The sequence below is a fragment of the Mustela nigripes genome, chromosome 16, assembly GCF_022355385.1.
Source record: "Mustela nigripes isolate SB6536 chromosome 16, MUSNIG.SB6536, whole genome shotgun sequence".
NCBI lineage: Eukaryota > Metazoa > Chordata > Mammalia > Carnivora > Mustelidae > Mustela > Mustela nigripes.
In genome coordinates, this window is record NC_081572.1 from 52,919,748 (window position 1) to 52,946,952 (window position 27,205).

Sequence of the window (27,205 nt, forward strand, 5' to 3'; positions counted from 1 at the left end):
TCGGGGGTGACAAAGTGTCTCTAGGGGTGACTAAGTGATCCTTTTAACTCACGACAGCACACAGGTGCTCATGGGACGACATTTCTAGCAAATGGCACGGACTTCTCTCTTGCCTGAACCAATGCTCAAGTTCGGGTACAGTCTACCTTTTCTTTACTGTAAGTACACAGCACCAGTGTCTAATGAATAATTCCAGGCAGGATCTAAGGTTATACATAATAAGGTAGAATATTCCCGGATTGAGGACACGAGGGCTCTAGGATGGCAAGGACTGTGAAGTTAGGGTGGAGAAAGGCTTAGACAAGGCCACTGAATTGCCCAGTAGGAATCATCGGTAGCCTCAGGAACTGTTACTGTGGTGTGAATGGGACTGACACCTGACTGCAAAAAGTAACAGAAACTGAATGTATATCAAGCAATGGCTCAAAACCTGAGTGGTTAAAAAGACAAGTCACACAACCAGACGATCTTCAGTGGGTAAACGGATTAAACTGTGGTCCATCCCGACAACGGTACAATATTCGGCACCAAAAGGAAATGTGCTAACCATGAACAGACATAGAGAAAAGTTGAGTGTGCATCACTAAGTGAAGAAGGCCCATCTGAAAAGTCTGTATCCTGTATGATTCTGGATCTCCGATGTTCTGGAAAAAGTAAAACTATGGACACTGGAAAAAGATCAGTAGTTTCCAAAGGCAAAAGGGAAGGGAGGGATGAATAGGTAGAGTACTTTTTCTTTCTTCTTTTTTTAAAAATAGAGATTGTGAAACTGAGCTAAAAATGCTCTGGGCCATGGCTGGAAATGCAGCATTTCAGAACTTGACTGTGGCAAAATACCAAAATAGCTGGGCAAAAGGAGAGTTGACTGGCAATCCTTTCTCTCTGATTATGTCTAATTTGCTGTCACTAGAATTTCAGAGAATGCAGGCTGCTTGAGCCCTCTTCCTGGAGATTCCTTAGGTGTGAATGGAAGAAGAAATTCCTGCTTGCCTCCTGTAGGATCTCCTATAACACTCAAGACTTACAGGAAGTTCTCATTTTTCTGGAGACATGTGTACTCTAGCCTGGGACAACTGGTCTACCTGGGGAAGAATCCTGTTTTAGGGCAGTGAAACTGCTCTGGATAATATTATAATATTCGATATACTCGTCCAGACCCATAGAATGTGCAACGCCAAGAGTGAGCCCTAATGTAAACTGTGGATTCTGGGTGATTATGATGTAGGTTCATTTATTATAACTAATGCACCATTGTGGTGGGGGATGCCAGTAATGCTGGAGGCTGTGCATGGCCTGGCAGGAGTTGAAGGAAGGCGGCAGAGAATATATAGAAAATATCTGTGCCTTCCATTCAATTTTGCTGTGAACCTAAAATTGCTCTGAAAAGAGAGAAGTCATGAGATTGAGAAGTTAGTAGGAGTCAATGAAACAGATTTTCTCTGTTTTTACTTTAAAGGATAGGGAAGATCATACGATTTTTGCAGGCAGGAGGAATAGAATCAGCCAAAAGCAAAGGGATTAAAGATGTGTGAGAAAGAGAGAAAGAGAGAGACCTATTGTCCAAGGGAAAGCTTCTTCCTTTGAAAGAGAAAGAAAGGAATTAATATTAACTCAAAGAAAGTAAGTACCACAGGCTATCATGTAGCCTAGATATCTACTGTCCCTTTGTTTGTCTTGTTAAGCCTCCCAAAGCCTAGTGGACAACGTAGAAGTTCTTGAATCTTTCACTGAAGCAAAAGAGAGAAGAGGAAGTTTAGTAAGAGAAGTAACATTAGCTCCTGTAACAAACATTAGCTCAAATCTTTGTGGCTTAACAAAATAATGGTTTGCTTCTCACCCACCCAAAGACAATCCTACTTGGGCAGCTGACTTGAGTACTTTGGGTGTTTCCTTCCATCTTTTTTTTTTTTTTTTTCCCCCAAGATTCTATTTCTTTATTTGACAGAGAGAGAAAGAGAAGAGAGACAGCAAGAGAGGGAATACAAGCAGGGGAAGTGAGAGAGGGAGAACAGGCTCCCCACTGAGCTGGGAGCCCGATGCGGGGCTCGATCCCAGGACCCTGGGATCATGACCTGAGCCGAAGGCAGACGCTTAACGACCGAGTCACCCAGGTGCCCCAGTTTCCTTCCATCTTGACACTCCGCTGTTTCCTGGGACCTCAGAGCCTTCTAGTGGATGGGCTGAATCCAGGGCATATGAGGTCGTGTGAGAGCAGGGATGGCAAACCAAAGCTCACAGGGCAAAGCTCACCCACAGCCAGTTTTTGTGTGGTCTTCAAGCTAAGGATGGTTTTTACATTTTTCAGCAGCTTAAAAAAAAAAATCAAAAGACAAATAACAGTGCATGACATGTCAAAATTCTTTAAGATTCAATTTCAACATCCATAAATAAAGTTTTATTGGAACACTGCCATGCTCATTTGTTTACCTATTTTCTATGGCTGATTTTAGCTAAACGGCAGAGTTGATTAGTTGTAGTGGAGACCTCATAGCCTGAAAAGTCTACTGATATTTATTATCTAATCTTAACAACAAAAAAAATTTTTTGTTGACACCTGAACCTAGAGCACCCAATATTTAACCATGTCATCCCCAGAGGTCACACTTCAGTTCACTCATGTTTTATTGGCAAAAACTGACCATATGGACCCACCCAGATTGCAAGGAGTCTGGTGCGGTAGCTTCTGCTCTGCATCAACTCTGCCCCTTCACACTGGGGAGTACAAATCATAGTTCAGTTCACTCTGTCTGCTGCACACACTTCAGAGGATGCTGATTTAAATGCCCCTTAGATATTTCTCCTCTCCAAAATCCATTTTCAGCTGTACCCCCAGAGGAGGTATGTGTGTGTGTGTGTATAGGAGGTGTGGGAATTCTTCCCTTCTGCTTTCTGCTGTATGCCGTATCCTGGCTGATTCGAGTTGGCTTTCCCCAACAGTCAGTCTTGTCCCTTCAGGCCTCTTCTCTCTATTGAACTGAGTGACTCAGTTATGTCTGAGCCCCCAGGGCTGAATTCCATACCTACATTCAGCAACACCAGAAGCTGGCACTTATAAATAGAAGCCATTGGCCTTGGAAGGACATGGGCATCAGAACTCGTCGAGATATGCCTTCGAAGAGCATGAAGCAGCTCTCCATATGAGAAAGATGTGCTGGGTTTAAAAAAAAAATTCCTTTGTGCCCTTAACCTTTAAAGAATTTCAGATAAAGTATCAATACATTCAAGTCAACCATGTACGCACAAGGCATTTTAGGGAGTCTTTTGGTACCAAGGTGTGGCTTACCAGAGATTTATTATTCTTTTGTCACCCACCCTTAAAGCTACTTAAAGAAATACAAAATCTCAGTGAAAATGCAGTGTAAACCCAGCCCACAGACCCTTACACTGTTTTGTCTTAAATCGCCATCCCCCAAACCACTGCTCTATAGAAATTCTGGAGTTTCCACCATGATACAAAATTAGTTAAAACAGTGCCTGCTCCCCAGGGAATCACAGTCCGCTGAAAAGACAGGCTTTTATACATCTACGGATGATAGAAGGTAGATGAAAATCAAGGCTCAAATTGAGACCCAAACAAAGTACCCTGAGCAAACACGAGGGTAGAGTGATTAATTGTGGCAGATGTTAACCAAGAGTAATGATTTTAAGTATCAGGAATAGAAAGCCTTTCTCCATCACGCTTGCGATGCTAATCCCAATTCATTCATCATCAAACCTCACCTTGCCTGGCCATTTATCTTAAATGCAAACCCAGCTTTATTCAGGAAAATCAGTCATGTTCATTTATCCTTTGATTGCAGACGCTCAGAAAGGAGAACTGCCCCCTGCCATATTTCATGCTCATCCACTCACAAGGTAGGCCAGCATTTTGCCAGGAGACCTCTTAAACTGAGATGGTGTTTAATTCAGTCTAAAACCAAGGTTTGGTCATAGAGCAGCCTTGTAGCCCTATGATACATTCTAGGACATGCACACTTCCTTGTCTCCAGTCCGCTGTCCTAGTGAAAATAATATTGGGTGCTGTCTCTTTGGACACATCATTTGAGTAAATACAAAGATAGGAAGATGACCGAAATAAGTTCTTTTCCTTTGAGAAAAAAAGTTGAGCTAATATATAGCTAAGCAGTGTTGCAAGGCTAGAGGTGATGCAGGAGAAGGGCACAGAGACAACATATCATGGAAGAATGGGAAATGGAGAAACAAATTGTACTTGAGAAGCCAACTCAATTCTCATTCTTCCATTAAAATAAGAAACATTGCTCCTTCTTGTCCAGGTAAACCTTTCTACCTCTTCATGATACCAAGTCCTCCTATTTCCCTAGTGACTTAATCATTTGTCTCTACCAACCTCTCATCACTGTTAAAAATGTACAAGATGCCCTTCAACGGATGAATGGATAAGGAAGATGTGGTCCATATACACTATGGAGTATTCTGCCTCCATCAGAAAGGATGAATACCCAACTTTTGTAGCAACATGGGTGGGACTGGAGGAGATTATGCTGAGTGAAATAAGTCAAGCAGAGGGAGTCAATTATCAAATGGTATCACTTATTTGCGGAGCATAACAAATAACACGGAGGACATGGGGAGATGGAGAGGAGAAGGGAGTTGAGGAAAATTGGAGGGGGAGATGAACCATGAGAGGCTATGGACTCTGAAAAACAACCTGAGGGTTTTGAAGGGGCAGGGGTGGGAGGTTGAGGGAGCCAGGTGGTGGGTATTATGGAGGGCACGCATTGCATGGAGCACTCGGTGCCTCCAAGATGAACTTCCTCATAATTAAGATTATAGGTTCTATTTGGTCTTTGGTTCTCTTTACCTTTGAAAAAAATTGATACACTTTAGGAGGCCACATCCTGTTCCAAGAAGAATCCCTCATTCAAAAGTTGAGGGAAACTTGATAAAAGGAAAGAACTTCATACTTGGGTTATTTCGTGCTGCAAACCAGGACAGCTACTATGCCTGTAAAAAATCCAATTATGGAAAAAAATGACTAAAATCACACATCTCTTACTTCCTCAAGAATTCTTCTTTCTTTCTGGTAATAACCCTAAATTCTTGTACTAAGCGAGAGACTGTGCTTAGATAATTGAGTGACTCTGAAGGCCGATAGCTCTTTACCGGACTGGAAGTTTTTCTGGTGAAGGCAAGATGCTGCACAGAAAGGAATCTTAAACAAAAATGTTCAGAGTTGGGGTGCTGGTGGCACAGTCAGTTAAACACCTGACTCTTGGTTTCGGCTCAGGCTGTGATCTCAGGGTCCTGGGATCGAGCCCCACATTGGGCTTCACACTCAACATGGAGTTTCCTTAAATTCCCTCTCTCCCTCTGCCCCTCTCCCCTCAAATACATAAATAAATCTTTAGAAAAAAATAAAAGTATTTGCCTCTGTGGAGTGGGACACTGGGAAGAGGAGGAATACTGCCACCTTTTACTGTGAAGGCTTCCATTCTGTGTGAATTCTTTTTTTCCACATGGGCCTGTGTTCATAGAATATTGAATATTTACTAGTTCTGAACCCTGAGCTAAGTGCTGTACAAGATTATTTCATTTACGACACACACAAACCTGTGAGGAAAATCATGGCACCACCATTTTAAAGGCAAGTAAACTAAGGAAAAGAAAACATAGAACGTTTTTGGGCAAGTCACTTCAATTCTTAGTTTCTCCATTTTAGTAATGGAGAAAAGAATTTCTTCTCACTACCTCCCCAGAAACTCAAAGAAAGCGTTTGGAAATGCTAAAGACACACTGAACAAGGCAAATAGACCATAGCCCAGCATTATACAACAGAAATGTAATTTAATACTTCCTCGTAGCCACCTAAAGAAAGTCAAATGAAAGAGATGAATGAAGTTTTAACAATATATTTTATTTAAGCCACTATATCTAATGCATGATGATTTCCACATGTAATCAACACGAAAAGTATTAATGATTTATTTTACTTTTTGTTTTTCATATTAAGTCTTCAAACCGAGAGTACTGTTTTATGCTTATGGCACAATTCACTTTGGACCAGCCACATTTCGGGCTCTCTAGAGCCACGTGAACCAGTGGCTGCTGGATAGTACAGCTTTAGACTGTGTCCCCAGCTGGCAAGCATTTTCCAGGCCATCCCCAAGAGCCATTTATTTACTCCTCCATGAGCCCTGAAGCAAAACCAACCATGAGTTAGAGACCAAATTCCTAAAGGAGTCTGACTGCTGTTTCCCCAGTCCCTATGGTGGTCATAATATTATTATTGTTGAATACCTCGTATCTATTGAATATTTACTATGTTCCGAACCCTGAGCTAAGTGCTGTACAAGACTATTTCATTTACGACACAAAACAAACCTGTGAGAAAGTCATGGCACCACCATTTTAAAGGTAAGTAAACTAAGGAAAAGAAAACATAGGCAATCTGCCCAAGGTCTCAGAGCTTTTCAGTTGCACCGCCAAGATTCATACTAAGGCAAACGTTTCTAGTGCCAGATTTATTAACCATAAGCAATGGTGCTCATTTCCTGATCTTTTGCCTTAATTTTTTTCTTTTTTTTTTTTACTGGCACCATCACCCTCTCCCAGCACTAATTGCTGTCTTCTGACCTGTAGCTGCTATTACTGAATATGGGGGTGGAAGGTGTTTTTTTGTTTTGTTTTGTTTTGTTTTTACCATCCATGGATGGCATGGTGTTTAAACCAACCAGTCTTGAACCCCAATCTCCCCCCCCACCAAACAAACACTCTTATGCTTTCAGTTTTCCATTGCCTTCTGAGAAAGAGCATTGACAGCCTTCTCTAGAGCAGGGCCATTCACTTGGCTAATGCCATTCTCAAAAACAACTCTTAATAAACATCTCTTTTGCACCTTCTTTCCCAAAATGAAACTAACACAACTCAGCATTCTCATGTGACCGGGCAAATTCCTTGCCTTCCCAGGATTTCTGTTATCTTCTTATTCATTCTCATCCTCGAGAATTTGTCTCTCACCTTGCTAAGTATTGCCATGAGCATTTCCAAGCACTCATCCACATGATCAGCCCTTTTGCAAAATAAAATCAAACAAAAACAAAGCAAAACAAAACCCTCTAAAGGATGCAACTCCTTGCATTCTTTAGCCAAAAAAAGGTTCCCTTTCCTCAGTTCTGATTCTGAAAATAATCTTTCACTTTTAATTTTGAAATGTTTGTCCTTTTTAACAACATATCAAAATTCTAGAATATATTCCTCTTATATGAGATTCAACTGATGCAGAGTCATATAGTGAAAACCCTGAAAGTTTTCCATTCTTGTTCTCCCTATATCCTCTTCTTGGGAGTCATTTCTGCCAACGGTTTGGCCCATCTTCCCCCAGTCCCATTTCTGTGCATGAATATCCACCTGGGTCTATATATTACGCCTTTAAAAAACACAGTGAGGATCATTCTCTGCGTATTGTGGTTTTTTAAAAGATTTTATCCATTTATTTGAGAGAAAGAGCGCCTGGAAAGGAGGGGCAGAAGGCGAGGGAGAAGCGAGCCCAGCATGGGGCTCTATCCCAGGACCCTGGGATCATACCCCAAGCCAAAAGCAGATGCTTAAAGGACTGAACTACCCAGGTGCCCCCGTGCTTACTGTTCTACAGTTTGTGGTGTTCATCGGAAAATCCGTCTTTGTAATTTTTCTATTTCAATACATCTTTTGACAGTTGTATAATTTTTTATAAGAAAGATGTTGCATCCTGTATTTCAAGGTTCTCTGACTGAGGGACATTTAGTTGTCTATTTTATGCTATTCCCAACAATTCTGGAATTGTTTGGTAAAGACTCTATTTTAGAGAATAAGGGCTATAAGTATTCCTGTACTGAAAGATTTCTTTAGCACAGATCCCTACTTTTTTTTTTATTTTAATACATACTAGCAAATTGCCTTCAAGAGGGTTTCGTTAGTTCTCTCATCCATGCATAGTTCAAGTGATAGTGTAGGGCAGAATCTGAATCCTACCATCATACGGTTACATAACTTTCTCCAATGGAAATACGTTTGCTAATGTGACAGAATGCTTCTTGTATTCTTTAGAAAATTTTTAAAGAGAACCTTTACTCTGAAGGTAATTTCCAGAGCTTGGAAAATGCAGCCAGACTTCCTTGGTTGATATCATGTTGCTGCCACTCCTTAGCTGCACAATCTTTGGCTTGCTTAACCTTCTGTGGCTTCCTTCCTCCATCTGTAAAATGGCACCAATGATGATAGCCAATTCCTAGGATCGTTACGAGGATAAAATGGATTAGCATCTTGCAAACTGGAATGATATATAAACATTTGCCTTATTACCATTATTCAATTTTTTTAACTTTCTTACATATAAGAAAAATGGTTTTGTTACGTTGTTTTCTATTTGGCCCTTTTTGAAACACCTTATTATTTATAATAATTTTTTTTTAAGATTTTGTTTGACAGAGAGAGACACAGCGAGAGAAGGAACAGAAGCAAGGAGAGTGGGAGAGAGAGAAGCAGGCGTCCCACTGAGCAGGGAGCTCGATGTGGGGCTCAATCCCAGGACCCTGGGATCACGACCTGAGCTGAAGTCAGATGCCTAACGACTGAGCCACCCAGGCGCCCCTATAATAAGTTTTAAATGGCTCCTTTTAGACTTTTCATTGTGAGAAATAGGCATTTGGTGCCTTCCTCTGCAATAGTTAAAAGTCTTTTTCTTGTCTCATTACATTGGTGAAGATTTTTAGTGACAATAGCAATAGAAATCCTTGTTTTGTTCCCAGTTAGTAAGACTGCCTCTAATATTTCACAGATATGTGGGATTTTTACTATAGGATTTGGTAAAGACTCTATTTTAGAGAATAAGGGCATTTAAAAAATATTTTATTTATTTATTTGAACAGAGATCACAAGTAGGAAGAGAGACAGGCAGAGAGAGAGGAGGAAGCAGGCTCCCTGCTGAGCAGAGAGCCCATGTGGGGCTCGATCCGAGAACCCTGAGATCATGACCTGAGCTGAAGGCAGATGCTTAACCCACTGAGAGCCACCCAGGCAACCCGAGAATAAGGGCATTTTATTCTAACAAAAACATTACAAAAGTATTAACAAAGAGGGCTATTGCATTTCCTCAGATGCTCTCTTTCGCATCTTTTAAGATGAACATATTTATTTTTTCTCTTTTAAGCAGCCTATTTGATGAATTATCTTAGTGGGTTGCCCAATGGTCAATGAGATAAACCATTTGCATTCTATGATCAAACCGTTGCATTGATTTGCTAATCTACGTCTTAGAACATTTACATCTACATATATGAGGCTAGTCCCCATTTTTTTTTCTCATGCACTACCTTGCAGGTTGAGTTGAGAAATTTCTTATCTTTTATTATGCTGTAGGATAAATTAAATGACACAAAGCCTTGAAAGCTTGATAGAATTTGTGTGTAAAACCCTTGGGCTCAGGGTTTAGTGGTCACCTTTGATTGCCTTGTCAGTTGCTTGTATGGTTATTAGTATATTCAGGTTTTGTATTCATTCTTAAAGAGTTTCTATTTTCCCATGAGACCATTCATTTTATCTAGATTTTCAAATTTGTTGCCATAAAGTGGTATAAAATTCTTAAAATTTAAATCTTCTCTATAACTATCACCCTATTACTGTTCTTGCTTTCAATATTTCGTTTTTCTTCTCCTTCTGCTTTTTCTTCTTATTTTTGTCAGAACTGCTAATGGTTTATCTACTTCGTTGGTCTCTATGAAGAATGGACTCTGGTTTTATAGATCAGCTATAACTTGTTTTTGGGTGGCTGTTTTCTATATCATTAATTCCTGATGCTACCCTTATAGCTTCTTCCTTCCACTTTATTATTTTGTTTACCATTTTGTAGTATGGACAGTAAGACATGCATGGGCAGGAAAACTTACAGACTTGGTGACTGAATCCATACTTAGCACAGTGAGGACCCAAAACAGGAAGAGGTTGATTCTACAAACAGGCGTAGCCTGAGTTTCGAGCCTCATGATTAAGAGGTGAGCGAGCGGTGGGAAAAGTCTCCCCGCCATTTACGTTCATAAATGGTTATTTACAATTAAATATTTATCAAAAATTTACTCCCCATATACCTGCAGAACTTGCTATAACAATTCCGTCTGAGGACAGCAAATTAAGGTAAGGCTTCAGGCATGTACCCTTTCATGCTGTTTGATTTCATTTGACCATATGTATTTACCACCTATTCAATAAATAAGTTTAATGGAACCAGAATCAAGGTCATTCTGTTGAACAGAAAAGCTACCAGAACAGGAGGGACTTTTAGAGGTGAACTCGTTTAAACTTCCTCCTTAATTTAAATATATTTTTAAACCCTGGGAAGGCCCCCATTCTCGGGGGTTCCAGAGAACAAGTCTGCTATCTCTGGTAGAAGCCAGACTGCACGGCTACCTAAAACCTGCCTGTCTGGGCTGCTCTCTTGGAGGTAACTGTAGGCAGCAGAGCAGGACGCCGGGACTCAGCATCGCTGGAGAGGAAGGCTATCACTGGATCCGGCCACAAGAGTGACGAGCAGGGAACAAGAGGTTTCCTGTCTGCGGAAGGTTTTTGCTTTTGCTTCAAGAGCTCTTATCTCTGTCAGGTTGTGTCTGCGTCCACTCACCTAACAGCTTGCCTGGCTCTGGTTTCTGGCTTCTGAATCGGCTCCAGCCCCAGACGGTGTCCCTGTCTGCCCTGCCTTTGACCTTGCAACATCTCTGTATTTCCCGAGCACTACACCTCTGTCCCCAAGTTCAGCCACTTTCCTGCTTCAACCACCAGGGAACAGGAGGTCGTTGTAAATGCAGGTCTTAAATAACCATGAGGTCAAAATAGGTGTTGAAAGTTGAGGAGAAGGGACGTGGAAAGTGGAATTAGCTAGAGGGACAGAGTCAGTAAGTGAATATTTATCTGAACGAGCTGGAAAAGCACATTTGTGGAGGATGGAGCAGTAGATAGAGCAGAGGAATGGAGAAGCAGGACGGGTTCGATTTGGAAAAGGAATCCACCAAATTCCAGATCTCATAGGGCAGAAGTACGAAGGGGGCGGGTGGGGGAAGTAAACCTGCATTCACTGAGTTCCTTTGTTCCGGAGCTCTAGAGATAGAAGCTCACTGAATTTTTTTCAGCATGCCCACATTTTTATGGAGGAGGACACTAAAGCTTATGGGAACTAAACACTTGGCCAAGGACCCACAACTAATAAGAGGAGAGGCAGGGATTGGGTAAAAGGTGGGGAGATGGATGGTGGCCCGAGGGTAGGATTGGAGAGAAAGAAGCTTGATGTCCCCCTTCCGTCCCAACTGGCTCAAAGGAGGTAAGAAGTAAGGTACTGGTTGGGGAAAGCCAAAGGCTCATCTACCTGGTCGCTCCTGCCAGAAACCTGCTCAGGCCAGCAACTAGACAGCCATGAAGACTCTATCCAGCCCAAGCTAGCATACTAGAACAAATGACCACTAAACCTCACGTAGACCACCATACTAACTTCCTACTGGTCTTTTATCTCCTTGGATCCATCTTCATAGATCGGATGAAGTAATATCTCTAATAGGATTCTCTGATCACATCTTGCCCTCCGGTAGCCTTTCCAACAGCTTTCCACTACCCGCAGGCTAACAGTCGTCATCGTCAATACGAGCTACCAGGCGTTTCGTGATCTACCTCCTGTAAACTCCTCAAGGTTCAGTTTAAGCCGCTTTCCTCTTTGCTTATATGCTCTAGCCATCTTGGCCTTTTCTCTGTTTCTCGAACTCAGCAAGCTTGGGATTTTGAACATCTTCCATTCTCCACGTAGCATTTATTTCTCTATTTACCTCTTTTTCTGGCTCAGTCTTTCCATCCTTTAGGTCTCAGATTCAGGGGGACCTCCACAGGACTGTCCTTCTGACCTGTGCTGTGTAAACTGAGTTTAGGTCTGATCCCCCTTTATTATACAGCTCATTGGTGGGATAATCTAGTTAAACTCGTGTCTGCCCCTGGATGGAAAGTTCCATGAGAGCTGAGATGGTTTTCTTGGTTTCTTTTTTTTTTTTTTTTTTTTTTTTTAGATTATTTATTTGATAGATCACAAGCAGGCAGAGAGGCAGGCAGAGAGAGGAGGAAGCAGGCTCCCAGCTGAGCAGAGATCCGGATGCGGGGCTCTGTGGGGCTCAATCCCAGGACCCTGAGACCATGACCCGAGCTGAAGGCAGAGGCTTTAACCCACTGAGCCACCCAGGTGCCCCGTGGTCTTGTATTTTTAACAAAGTGCCTGGGTGAGGGATGAAGCCGTCCCTTGCACAAATCCCCCTCCTGTCACTCACTGTAACTTTGAGATAATGGCTCATCTGGGAAGGGCATCCCACATGTCACCCGGATAGGGTTCAGCTTTGATCTCCTGCCTCTTTCGATCAGGGTAGCAATCCAATATACCCATTCCCTTTGTTTTCTGCCTCTGAGTTTCCTCTCCCGTCTATCCGTGCCCCTGCTCCTTTTGCCTTTTGACTCTGACTTGGAATTTCAGGTGCTGCTGGGAGGCCCTTTCCTACCTCTCCTATGCTCAGGATCATCACCGAGGGTTTTTTTCCCTGGGAAAAATTAAAGAGGAGCCTAAGGAAGTATGTGTGTGTTTGGGGGGGGCGGTGAAGCAAAGTCTCTCTCCTCCCTCAGAATCCCCATCAAGGCACCCCAGGACAGCGTCCTCATTTCTCCCTGCACAGCTCCCGCGCCCCATGAGCTGCAGCCCCCCCGGAACATTTCACAGACCCAGCAGTGATGTTGCCGGGCTCAGCAAGGGGGCACCCGGCTCAGCCAGAGGGATCTGGGTTTTTTCCATGTCGTGAGTCAAGCCGGGCAGACAAATCTTGCTGAAAGAAGTAATAAATTGGGGACTGTGAACTTCTCCCGCTGAGAGGCACTAACAGTTTATAAGGGAGAAAAATTGATAAACCCCTGGGTATCATTTTTTTGTTTTCATTTCACTCTGGGGCCAGCTGCAAAAGGGAAATGACTGTAAACAGCCTATTAGGAAAACGGCTTTAGTAAAAACACCGCAAAGCAAAGTCATGAGCAATTTTGACGTCAGCCAGGGCTCCCTACCTCGTTTTAAATGGCAGGAGAAGTGGAGTAGAGCCCTGAGGTGCGCCTATCTCGCCAAAAAAAACCAAACAGAATCATTCCAAATCCCACTCTGGGAGCAGAGATGGGTCCTAATGTCCCCATAATGTGACAACACGTCCAGGCCTCCCACGTTTTCTCTGGGATGAGGCTCGGCCACCAATGCTTACAGTCTCCTGGCTTCACATCCTTCTAGCGAACATTGATTATGGGCAAACCATACAGGAGAAGTACTGGACCCAGAGCAATGCAATATTAAAAAATGCATTACAGGGGCACCTGAGTGGCTCAGTGGGTTAAAACCTCTGCCTTCAGCTCAGGTCATGATCCCAGGGTCCTGGGATCAAGCCCCGCATCCGGCTCTCTGATTGGCGGGGAGCTTGCTTCCTCCTCTCTCTCTGCCTGCTTCTCTGCCTACATGTGATCTCTGTCTGTCAAATAAATAAATAAAATCTTAAAAAAATAAATGCATTACACTGGCAAGCCAGAGCTGTCCAACCAGGTCCCTTAGAGAAACAAAAGAGACAAAGTTCAGTCTGGCCTGGGTTGTTGGTTGAGGAAGACATGCAGAACGTAGCTTCCCGACTGGATCTTGAGATGTGGGAGTGGGGGAGGTGAGGGATGATTCTGCATGGGAGGGGAAGCAGGGGTCAAGGTTTCAGGAAGAAAACCCCCTCATAGGCCGGGGAGCCATTCTAAGGTCAGCTTGCCAATAATACATCAATACGTGAATATAACTGTGAATCAAATCAAAGGGGTTAAAAAATTCAAATTTGAATGTCGGCTGGTTCTGTGACTGGAGTCGTATTCTTACTGTTCATGGAGGACACGGCAGCCTTGGAGATGGGTCTGTGGTGTCAGCAAAGCCACTTGGGTGCCTCAGGGCTCTGGGGCGCTGCCTTCCCGTGTCCCCTGGCTGTCTGTCCTTCCAGGGTGGATAAAAGAAAGCTCTCTTGCTGTCTGTCCCCCAGGTGTGGCTTCTCAGAAGGCATTCCAAACCCCAGACCCCAGCGGGACCCCTGGAGACCACTGGAGACTTCTGTGAGGCCAGTGTGAGGCCTTGGCCTCTTTGGCTGGATTTCAGACCCAACACCTCAGGTCCCACGGAGCCTGGCATGACCTTGTGGAGGGCTTGTTTATTAGCTGTTCTGTTAAAGTTCCATTCATTTATTTAAATAAACAGCCCCATCTAACTCAATGCTCTCCCCGGGCAGCCTTAAATCAAAGGAAGCTTCTGTTATACTTTATTACTTTACTTCGCAAATTCGAATTAAAAGAAGGGGCAGCCAAAACCGACTCGCTTTATGGTTCAGCTGTAGCCACGTAGCAAGTTCAGCTAAAAGCCAGAGTCTGCACACCCCCACTCCCCAATCTGCCAGCTCTCCTCCTGCGAGCTCCCTTATTGTCAGAGCTGCATTCAGAAGGGCAGAGGAGAAGCCTGACATCGATTGAGAAGAACCGTCTTGAATGCATGTGGTGAGTTGGAGGGCAGTGAGGACTGCCCGGGGAAACACTGATCTGGAGACCCAGCTCCTGGCTCTGGGCTGCTGGGCAGTCACCTTGCATCTCTAACCTTCACTTTCTTCTTTCGGCAGAATGTAGGGGCAGGACAAGAAAATCCAGAAAATTCAGGTCCTGTTCGGTTCTGAAATCCCGTGCTTCTGTGATGACCCAGGACCACAGCACAGCTCGTGGTGGAAAGCCCCGATCAGGGAAGTTGCCACTTGGCATGCCAGTTTGGGGAGTGGGGAGATGTGGTTATTTAAGGGGTTGTAGGAAGAGACAGCATCCCATCCGGGCATTTCCAGCCCCAAATTAGTTAGTTTATTATAATTATATAGGCTGGAATGGAGAGAAGGGTGTCCGATTTGGGCGGAGCTAAAACAGACAGACTGCGTGTGTTTTAGGTTGGAAGAGCAAAGTCAAGAGTGGAATGAAGGGCCATCCCCAGCTTTTTGGCTTGTTGGCCCCCAGAAAAGAAATATTAAAGAAGGAACAGTCTTTGGTGATTAAGATAATTAATTCATTTTAGGACATAGAAGGACTCCATCTTGATTTTAAGAGCTGAATAGACTCTTCAAGAACATTTTTAAATCCTTATTTAAATCCTTAATTGAGTACTTAAAGCAACATCTGTTCCTATTATAAAAATAATACACAGAGAAAATATTAAGAGACACAGAAAAGCACAAAAGAGAACAAATGGTCCATAATTCCACACATAGAGATAATTACTATTTGCAAGTTTTAGTGGTTGCCATGAATAGTGATTTATGCTATGGTTATGTGGTTATAGGTACACACACATATGCACATACATAATTTTTTTCCACTATTTGTAAACATTTTTAATGACATAGTTTTTATTGGCTATATTATTCATTTTGAAATGTTAGGTTGTTTCCAATTTTTTATATTAACAAAGACTGTATGAAAATCCTTATAGTTAAATCCTATGTCCAATTATATAAAAAATATAAATTATGAGAATCAATATTTCTAGTTAAAAATGAGGGAACATTTTTAAAGGTTAGATATATATTGCCAAAATACTTTTCAAAAGTTGGACCAATTTATGCCCGAAGAAATGCTATGCAGGTACATGCTTCCCCTATCCCCGTCAACATCAGGAAATCTTTTTCTTTTTCATGATTATCAATCAAAATTGCTGAGATTTTTGAGTTACATAATACTTTAAAATGTATTTATTGGCCATGTATAATTCTTCTTTGCTAAATTGTCTATTCATGTTCTGTTTTCCATTTTAGATGTTTTCTTATATTTTATTGATTTTTTAGAGCTCTTTACATATTATGAGTTTAATCTTTTTTCCTGTCTTTCTATATTTTTTAAATTTTCATCTGGTTTATAGTATTTTTGTGACTTTTTTTAAATGGTCACATTGTATCATTCATCTTTTTGATTATGCCTTTACTCTTAGGAATGTATAAAAATTATCTTTGTTCTAAATTTAAAGAGTTTTATTTATATGTTTGAGAGGGAGTGAGCACAAAAGCAAGAGAGATAGAGGGAGTACAGCCAGCTAGGAGGGGTAGATGGAGAAGGAGAAGCAGACTCCCCACTCAGCAGGGAGCCCAAGGCAAGACTCGATTCCAGGACCCTGGGATCACAACCTGAGACAAAGGCAGAGGCTTTAACCCACTGAGCTACCCATGTGCCCCTAAATGGCTTGTTTTGCTTAATATTATACTCTCTAGCTCCATTCATGTTGTTGTAAATGGCAAAATTTTATTCTTTTTTGTGGCTTAGTAATATTCCAGTGTGTATATGTGTGTGTGTGTGTGTGTGTGTGTGTGTGTGTGTGTGTGTGTATTTCTAATATTCCATATCCATTCAACAGTCAGTGGATACTTGGGCTTCTTCCATAGTTTGGCTATTGTAGATAATGCTGCAATAAACATAGGGGGTGCATGTATCCCTTTTTATTAATCTTTTTGTATTCTTTGGGTAAATACCTACTAGTGCAATTCCTGGATTGGAAGGTAGTTCAATGTTTAATTTTGGGAGAACCTCCATACTGTCTTCCACAGTGACAGCACCAGTTAAAAGATAAAATGATCAAAGTCAGGGGGAGGGAGAAACAAACTAAGAAACAGACTTGTAACTATGGAGAACACACAGATGGTCACCAGAGGTGAGGTGGGTGGGGAGATATGGGAAATATTTTATGGTGATTCAAGCTTGAACTTGTCATGATGAGCACTGAGTAATGTATAGAATTGTTGAATCACTATTTTGTTCACCTGAAACTAATATAACACTCTTATGTTAGCCACATGGGAATTAATTTTTTTTATATGAAGAAATTAACACTCGTTTGATTTCATACTTTGTACTGCCATCTCCTGAGTTTGGGTTGACAAGAGTATTGCAGTGATCAAAGGACTGACATTCTCTATGTCTAAATTACCCTATCTCTAATGCAGGTATAATGACAGCATCATAGAGTTACCATGGAAATTAAATGAAATAATCCATACACAGCATTTAGAACAGTACTTGGCACATGGTAAGTCCTCAGGAACACTGTCATAATAAGTAGGACCTAATGCATCCTTTGAAATTTTCAAATTATTATCATCACTTACCTCATGAAACTTTTCATTTAATAATGACTTTTACTACCTTATTTTTGGGATGATTTAGATGTTAGTTTCTACTTTACTGGTTTCAGTGCTTATCTTCTGCTCGTTCATGCAGTATTTCCCTAGGTGTAAACTATATTTTGATTCATGTATTCATTGATTGGAATATTTCAAGTAACTTCAGGCTACATGCATGTATTTTAGTTGTATTAAGTTTGCAAGAACGAGGGAAAAAAAGTCGTGACTTATACAAGTTTAAAGTTTACTTTTTCTCTCGTGTCTAGAGATGCTCTGAAAGTTCAGTGTCACAAAGTCGTCGGGTACCCCAACTCTGCCCACCATGTCATAGCATCTATTTCCGAGAAACAGAATGGCTGTTCCAACACCATCCATTTTGTCTCCATTGCATCCAGCATGGAAGAGGAAAGCCCAGAGATTAACATGACCCCTCCCTCTAAGGAGACTTCCCAGAAATTGCATCTACAACATTGGCTTACAACCCATTGGCCAGGACTTAATTATGTGGTTACAATGCAAGAGAAGCTGTGAAAGAGAGTCTTCATTCCAAGTAGCCATGTGCTCAGCTAAACATTTATTTCTGAGAAAGAGGAGGATAAATATTGGAATCAACTAGCTGGGTCTTCTAAGCCTGCCTTTTGGCCACCCAAATATCCATCAACTATTTTCCCCACACATATGACATCCTCCTCTCCCACAGGAACATGGTCTCAAGTCCTGCCCACTTAGCGCATCCCACCCACCTTCCACAATTCCTAAATGATGCACAACTCTTACCCTCAGGTCTGGTATGGTTCCGCATGGACCAGGAATTTATTATTTCAACCACAGCTGTTCTGTCCTTCCCATACTAATCTATACCAAGGGAGAAGAAATGTGAAATTTTAAATAAAATAAAAACATATTTTTAGAGGAGAAAAAGTCATTGGTCAGTGACTACCATGTCTTCCCAATTCTCTCCCTCTCCTCAGTTGGATCTATGACAATGACCCAAGTCAGTAAGCAGGAAGAGTAAAGACCCTCCTTCTTGGCAGCAGGCAGGTTGCTTGGTGTCCCATGTCACAGCCTCAGTCTCTGCTCCTTGCTCATTTCCTCTGTTGTCCCACCTGGGGTGGATTTGGGGGATGTCTATTCTTGTGTTGGAGGGTTGGAAGTTGCTTAGGAGTTGAAAATTTCTGGCATTTGTAGCCAAGCTAGCAGTCTCTTTGGACACAATTCCTTCAACAACTTAGTAGAAATCCTGTCTACTTGCTCCCAATCAGCTCCATGTACAAGTAACCACGGCTAAAGATCTCGTCCCATAGATTTTCCCCCCAGGTCTTTTACCTACCAGCCTCTGTGCTCTTCCCAGACCCCCCTCTCAAGTTAAGGATGATGACCTTGAAGTGGTTTGAAACAGGCTTCAGGGTTAATCTTGGGTAAACTGCCCATTCCCTCCAGACTGGGATGTGTCATCTGGTAAAGAACTCTTAACAGAAGGTATTTCAGAAGGGATTTGGGGCCATTGTTTTATCTCTTATTAAGTCCAGATCCTCGGTTTACTCCTTAAAACTGCTTTCCTTTGGTTTCCAGTGGAAATTGCCTTGTTTTCATTCCTGCTAGCCTCTGGGTTCCCAAACTCTCAGTCAGCTTAGACTGAAGACCACAGACAGAAAACATTTCTCCTGGAGAGTCCCTAGAAGTTCCCTACGGCTCACAGCCCACCTAGTTGTGGGCCAAAGTTCATCTCCCTTGTGGGGAGGATAGCAAGAGGCAGCCAATACACCAACATCCTGACTGTTTCTCACCATTTCCTCCAATTTTTCCTCTACCCTTGGAGTGCACTATTCCCCCTCCCTTATTTTCATCTTGTTAGAATAGTGTCCAGGTCTCATATCTGTCCCTTTTCCACAACATCTTCCTCTCTGGTCTAAACCCAAGTGGATGGTCACCAGTTCAGAAGCTGGACAGCCACACCGGGCTTCGTTGTGCTTCAAACACTGCAATCCTGGTAGGGTCACCTCCTCTCTGCAGCTTTGCTTTTCTGCATCTTGCCACCTGCTGTGTGTAAGTGGTGGCCACTGCCCCGTCTAATAGAGGAGACTCCTCTATCCTGCCTCTGTTGCCTTGGCTGGCCCCTGGCTTCATGTCCAGGTATTCTGACTGCCAGGTCAACTGAATTCCACATGGCTTCTTCCCAGGTGCTCCTACTGGGCATGTGGGAGACTGGAGTGATAAGGTTTGGCTTATGGAGACCCTGCATTCTGAGCCACAGAGAAGCTCTGCGATTTCACCCATCCCTACTGGCTGAAAAGAGTCCTCTAAATGAAGCATTCCATTTGAGCTTTTCAGTGTCCCTTCACCTCCAGCCTCCTCTGACCCAGAAGCAACAGGAATTATGAAGGGGCAGCGAAGTTTCCCTAGAAGTTTCTTACAAGGTCCAAACTGCCTTCTGAGGAAGATGAGCTACAGTTCTGCCCAGGCTGTCCTTCCACTATTTCTAGTTTATAATTTCACATTTCATTAGCATCCTCCCCTTGCCTGCGATGCTTTGAAAGACTTCTTTTCTGCTTTTAGGTCTCTTGGTTTAGTTCATTCAGAGCTGCAATGGTGGGAAGGGGAAGGAAGCTGGTCTCCAAGGTAGCATCATTATTTTCAAGCTCCCAGACTAAATGTGTTATTCGTGGTCAAGACAAGGAAGGTAAAGTACAGCAAGCCACCTCTCACATAAAACAAGAAGTACAGGCTATTCTGAAATGAATCCACAAAAACTTGGGTATGGCCTGGACTGTTTTCCAAGAACTCTGTGTGGATGGTGGCCATAACTAGACCTAAGAACTGGATAAGGACTGGGTAGCTGGGTAAGGGCTTTTGTTTTCATGAAAACACAAAGCAATTCTTCAAGAACAAATGGCCAGTGTGTGACAGAATAGAGACAGAAGGCCTGATTAATGGAATCTGGGGAAACCATGCCGCCATCTTGATGCCGCCATCTTGATGCCACCACCATTTTGTGATGTAGGCTGTGATGTACCCTGAAACACATGTCATGGAGGTAGCATATTCTCTTCCTTTATGAGTCAGCCTGGAATGTAAAATTAGAGGAACTTTGCACTGGAAAAAAAAATCCCACTTGTCTCATTTCTTTCTTTCCTTATTAGAACCTTTCCTTTCACAGTTTTGATTAGTGCCTTTGCCCATTTGGAGAATATTTTATGATCAGGTTTAAGAGGAACCCATCCATGGCTGTTTGGCTGCCAGAAACTAAATAAATAAATACATAAAGAAAGAACAATATCCAGAGAAAGCCAATAAAAGAGCCTTTAAAACTTGTGTGTGTTTCTGCTGATCATGTCTTGAGGTTTCACTCTTTTCCCTCTTCTGTGGGGAGAAGGTGCTGGCAGGCTGGCTGGACTGCCAAACGCTGATGCAGAGTAGATCCAGGCTGGCTGCTGTCGACAATTCTTTGATGGGCCTCTTCTAGAAGGAAGATTGATGTGAGTCAGCAAAGTCCTCATTAAGTGAGTCACACCATTAATAAAAGGTGCAGATTGCAGAGTGGTGCTTATTTCAGTGTTGATAGAAACCAGGACACAGTGGCCTTGAATCAAAAATAACCTTGGGCCAGACACATTGAACTTGGATCAGACCTGCAATCCCAGGCATTCATTCCATCCAAAGGCAAACACACAACCAGATACAACATTCCCTTCTTGGTCCTGCAGATGGGTTGCTCCTCATCACCGGTTCCTGCCCCGAGCTTGACAGTTTACAGAGCCCATCCACTTAGGATGGCCTTGTCCCAACTCGAGTAAGCCTTACATAACGGTTAAGTGATGTGCTTAGGTTTCGGCCAGTCCTGCGTCAGCATCACGGCTCTGCTATTTTCAAGGATTGTGAACTGAGTTGATTCATTAACCTCTTTAAGTTTTGTTAAATAACTTGTAAGTACTCTTACTAGACTAATTCTCTCAACTTCCCCATTTGGGCCCAATGTCCTTAAATGCTCCAGCTTTATTAGTGAGGATGGTGGTCCCTCCACCATGGAGCATGAAGATACACTAGGTAATTTAAATACTGAAATCATCTCAATGAGGGGCACATAGGAAAAGCTCAAGATATTACCCTGAGATTTGGGGACTGTAGACATTATGCCAATTACTGAAAAAGGAAACTGGAGTTGAGAAAGTTTGTCTAAGATTGTAGAGGTTGAACCCAATGGTGTCACAAGCTGAAACAAGTTCTTCTGACATCAGAGTGAGGATTCTTTCAAAGCCACCCATAGCACAGGTCTATGAAGGATGGGCATATTTTCTCTTGCCTTGCTTACTCTCCAGGAAATGAAATTGTCTCATACTTTCTCCTGATTCTTATTGGTTTACTGTTTTATTCACTTTGGTGTAAATGTCAGAGGCTGGGGCTACCCTCGCAAGTAAGACACGTGCTTCCTACCTAACAGTTGTTATGGTCAAGTAACAAGGTCACTGTAATTTAGTGTGTTGGGTAATACAGGTGCCTTACAGGTGGCATCTCACCTGTGTTGGCTGGGGAGTGGGGCAAAGAAGGTGATCAAAGAAGGTCTGGCATTTAGTAGGTGGTCCGATAAATATTTATAAACTAGCTGCTTACTTCTCCTGAGGAAGATAGGATTGAGCTGAGATCTGAGGGACAGTAAGTGTCAGCCAACTGAATTCGATTCAGGCAAGCATGATGCATTGAGGGCTCCAGGGAAGAGGACATACCACGTCCAGGGAGCTGTCGTTACAGGGCAGGGTCAACAAGTCTCTTAAGGATTTTAGACCTTATTCTACAGGCAGCAACTTGGCTTCCAAGAGAAGTCTTTTGGTTTAAGTGGCTTGAAGCTGTCCTATTGACAGCACCATTTTTTTTTTTTTTTAAACACAGTAAGAATTTGATGCAGGAATAAAACAAACCCTTTCATAGGGAAAATTGCTATCTCATTACCAAACAATGTACCCACCATAATTCATGGTTATACATGGCCCTTAGGTCAGGTCCAGCCAACAAATAAATCTGTTTTGTACATTACTGGATACAATTTAAAGTTAAAAAGCTTAATAATTACAGAAGAAAATGTAAATGACTGTTTCTATTATCCTAGGATAAGAAGGTAGAAAACTATACGGAGACATTGAAAGATGTGCCTACATAAAATCAAAACTTTCTTGAGAGGCAACAAAAGAACTATAAAAGCTGAAATATACACAGAACTTTATCGTTTTTTAAGTGTTACAGTAATTAAATAATAATTTAATTAAATAATTTAAAAATCCCTATGTACACCTAGTGTTTAAAAATCAAAAGGAACAAGATGAGCAGATTAGTAAGGAGCTCATAAAAGAAAAATGCACAGAATGCATGAGGGCAATGAATTATGTCTGTTACAGTAATGTACACATGCCAAGTTCGGAGAACAGACATGGCGGCGCGTGGTAGACACTATTTGCCGAATGAATAAATACAGAATGTTCTTTGGCTTCCTTAATGCTTTCAAAGAATACTTTTTTAAAAACCCACAAGATTTACTTTTCAATCACAAATTTAGTCAACGTTAAAGATATTGATAACATCCAATCAGAGACTGTGAGAAATTTCAACCAAAATTCACAGAAGCACACTGTATTGATTATAAATTAGAAACAACGAATCCCCACTAAATAGAGGATGATTAAATAAATCAGAATATATCCATGAGTCGAGTGAAATACTATACAACAGCTCAAAACATTCATATGGTGGATATATAGGTGGATAGTTTGATTGGAGACCCATATATGACATTTGAAATTGAAAATTAAAACTGAGAAGCTACAGAAGGAATAGTTTAAGTGTTTCACTATTAAAGTATAATGTTTGCAATAGGAATAACTTTTAGTGAGTTAATGAAGTTTCCTCTGTTCCTAGTTTATCAAAGTTTTTTTCTCATTTTTTTTAAATCCAGTGTTGCTGTTAAGAATATTGGTATTAATCCATTTTTTTTTTTTTGGTCCTTTGCAGATATCCTTATTTGTTTGTTTTTTCCCTCTCTTTCAAATTCTCATTTTAACTAAATTTTCCCATAATGTATCTACGTGATGGTCTTTTTTCATTCAGTCCTGCTCAACATTTGAAGGGCACTTAATTCTGGCATTCTTCTTCTTCTTTTTTAAATCTCTGTCACTACTTTCCATTTTCCCTTTTCTTCACCCTTCTACTCAGCATGTTTTAATTTTTATTTCATAATTATCTTTTCCTTTGTTGGTGCTGAACATCAGATTAAGTTTTTGATGCAATCTATTAGCTTGTAAATTTATTCTTTTTTTCTTTTTATGTGTATCCATGCTGCTCTTGGTCCATATAACTGAGCTTTAGATTTTTGTAATAAAATTTCTAATTCACAAGCTTTCTAGTTGATTCTGTCTTCTTTTCAAAATAATCTGTGATGTGTACTCTGTTTTGCAAGGATTGTAATTACATATATGTATATATATATATATATATGTGTGTGTGTGTGTGTATATGTATCTTTAAATATACATATTTAAAGATTTATTTATTTTAAAGAGAGCGAGAGAGAGCATGCACAAGTGGGAGAGGGAGATAGAATTTCAAGTAGACTCCATACTGAGTGTGGACCCCAACACGGGGTTTGATCTAATGACCCTGAGATCAGGACCTCAGCTGCAACCAGTTGACTGCTTAACCAACTGTGCCACCCAGGGGCCCCTATTGTTCTGTTCTCATCACTCTGTTAAATCTATCCTCTTGACTATTATATCAGGCAGCTGTTGTTGTGGTAATGCTGCATAACATAAAACTCTGAAAAGCAGTGGCCTATAATAATAAGCATTTATTTTTCTTGCTCACAGGTCTGCAGACTAGGGTGATTCTACGTTAGATGGCATTTGGCTAGGCTGGGCTGGGCCCTAGGACTGTCTCACTTCACCCTCTCCTTGGACCAAAAAGTGCCTGGGGGCATCTTCACCTCATGGTCGATCACGGGAAAACAAGAGATCAAAGGAATCCGTGCAAGCATGTTTGAAGTCATGGCTCATAGCCACATCTACTGACAGTGATGTTTGCTTATCTGCTCAGTCTTGGATTAGATTTTCTTAACTAGGATTTCTGGGAGGGCTATATTTGTTCAGCACTGTTTGTTTGTGGGGGAGGGTGGAACTTGGAGTCATATCAGGTCTACCCAAGCCCAACTCTAATGATTGCATAGCAGATGCTGTTGCTGCCCTACCCGTATCTTTTCGGCACATACATTCTGAAATGCTGGCTTTGTATTGTTAAATACTCATGACTCTCTGCCCAGGGGCTTTTTTTGGTCACAGTAGCTTGCTGAGCCTATACTTAGAGTGGGACCCTGAAGATTGGAATGGAACTAACACCCACAGAAGCAACCCTCAATCAATCATGGACTGGAAATGGATGAAGTCACTAATTTACCTCTTTCCTGTGGAAAAACTCACATGTGTATATTACATATCTCACAGTCATCTCCAACAGACTTGGGCCCCAGTTGCCCTTGATTCCTCTACTCTAAATCGTGACCTGCTCTTTAACAAAGCCTATATTGACTTCCTTCCCATGCTTCTTTTACCTCCTCACTTGCCTGTAGGCATGTCCTGAGATTATTTCAAAAATAAATGACTTACATTCCAATCCTTATCTCAGCATCTGCTTTTAGAGGAATCAAGCTTAAGACAAAACTATATTTTGGTAATAAAAGTTAATGTAGGGGCACCTGGGTGGCTCAGTGGGTTAAGCCGCTGCCTTCAGCTCAGGTCATGGTCCCAGGGTCCTGGGATCCAGCCCCGCGTCAGGCTCTCTCCTCAGCGGGGAGCCTGCTTCCCTTCCTCTCTCTGCCTGCCTCTCTGCCTACTTGTGATCTCTGTCTGTCAAATAAATAAAAATTCTTTAAAAAAAAAAAAAAGTTAATGTAAGGGACCACCTGAGTGGCTCAGTCGGTTGAGTGCCTCTTGGTTTCAGCTCAGATCATGATCTTGGGGATGTGGAATGGAGTCCCACGTTGGGCACCGTTCTCAGTGGGGAGTCTACCTGAGATTCCCTCTCTCCTTCTCCCTCTGCCCCTTTCCCCACTACATATAAATATAATATAATTATAATTATACAATTACATATAAATACAAATGCATAAATAAAGAAAAAAGTAAGCACAAACAAAGCAAGCAGAAGCAAGGAAGTGATAAAGATTAAGATAGGAATTAATGAAATAAACACTGAAGACCATTAAAAAGAAAATCAGTGGGAGCACCTGGGTGGCTCAGTGGGTTAAGCCTCTGCTTTTGGCTTGGGTCATGATCTCAGGGTCCTGAAATTGAGCCCCATGTCAGGCTCTCTTTTGGTGGGAAGCCTGCTTCTCCCTCTCTCTCTGCCTGCCTCTCTGCCTACATGTGATCTCTGTCTGTCAAATAAATAAATAAAATATTTTTTAAAAAAAGAAGGAAAGAAAATCAGTAAAATCAGAAGAAAACCGTCTCTCTTTCTCTTTAAAAATGAATAAATCTTAAAAAGCATCAACAACAACAAATAACCTCAAGTAGAGACCGGGGCACACTGAACCGTCCTACCCACTCTTGGCACAGATAAGGGAAAACAAAGAATCCTCTCATATACTGTATGTGAGAATATAAATTGGTACAGAATTTTGGGAGAGTCATTCCATAATTGCTATTTAAATTTAAAATACCCTTTAACTTTTTACTTCATTTACTTCCATATGGCCTGAAATCTTATACTTATGTATCACTTCTAATTTTAAAAAGCCAATGAAAAGCATTTAATGCTTTACGTTGCACATTTACCATATCATGACCCATACACACACAGGGTGTGGGAGGACAGAGCAGAGCAGCACAGAGTCCAAAAGCCAAAAAACAAACAGGCATCTCAAGGCAGAATTAAGCAAAGAACCCAGGTCCCTATAGCAGCCATGAATAACACTGAATCAAATATAAAACTCAAATCTAGTCGAAACCAGCTCAATATCAATTTCTCGCATTAATTAAAAGTGTATTGCTTGAACTATGTCCAACCCATGTCTTTCTGGAATTTCTAAGCTTTTGGTTCCAAAACTTTTCACCATTTATCACACTTTACAGCCACCCTCTTAGGAAGGAACACAAGGTTGGTCTGTGTAAGTTAAATACACAAGTGTGCGCTGGTGCTTTTGTTATGTCATTTCCCGTAGGTGATCCAGGAAGAAGTCTTGAGCCTCAAAGTGGCAGATCATGGAGGCCAGTTTATTGCAATCAATTTTTCAGTAACTCCCAACTGGGCCAGATTCAATCCAATAACAAAAGATGAAAGTGTCTAAGTCTATTAAACTTTCAGGTGCCTGAATTTACTTAAATCACATATTAATTTCCTTCCCTGATCTCACTACTAAGCTGTCAAAGTGCTATCCATGTGTCACTGAATCAACTACTCTGGGGTCAATTATGTTGAATTGCTTTACTATTAATTGGATCACAGCCCAGTAGACTTAATTCAGTCTTCAGTCTGGAATGGTCCATGATCCAATCACCCCCAAGTCCTCTCTCTGAAAGCAGCACAAGGGAATGTGTTGTCTGATTGTCCTCTTGGAGGTCAACCTTAAAATCCAGGCATGCAGTCTAACAACCCCCCCTATAGTAATGTTGAGTGTAACCATTTGTGAGCTGGTAACTTGGGCATGTCCCAAGAGCAACTATGTCACTTGAGGCATAATGACATAGTCCTGCTCCCCTCCAACCCCCGCCCCGAATGTAGCACCGTCAATGTAATGGCTTATTGCTTCTGGAGTCCTCATTTCCAACCCCATTCTTTACAACCCTCATTCTTCCAGAATGGAATTTTCTACCACCTACCCCAGACTTCTTGCTTTACAAAGTTAAGTCTTGTTCATCTTTAGCACCTTTGCAAGTGCCCACACACTCTCCCTCCAGTTTCCTGCTTTTAATGTTCTCAAAAGCCTGCTTTGCATCGTGGCTTACTGGAACGAGTCCAAGAGT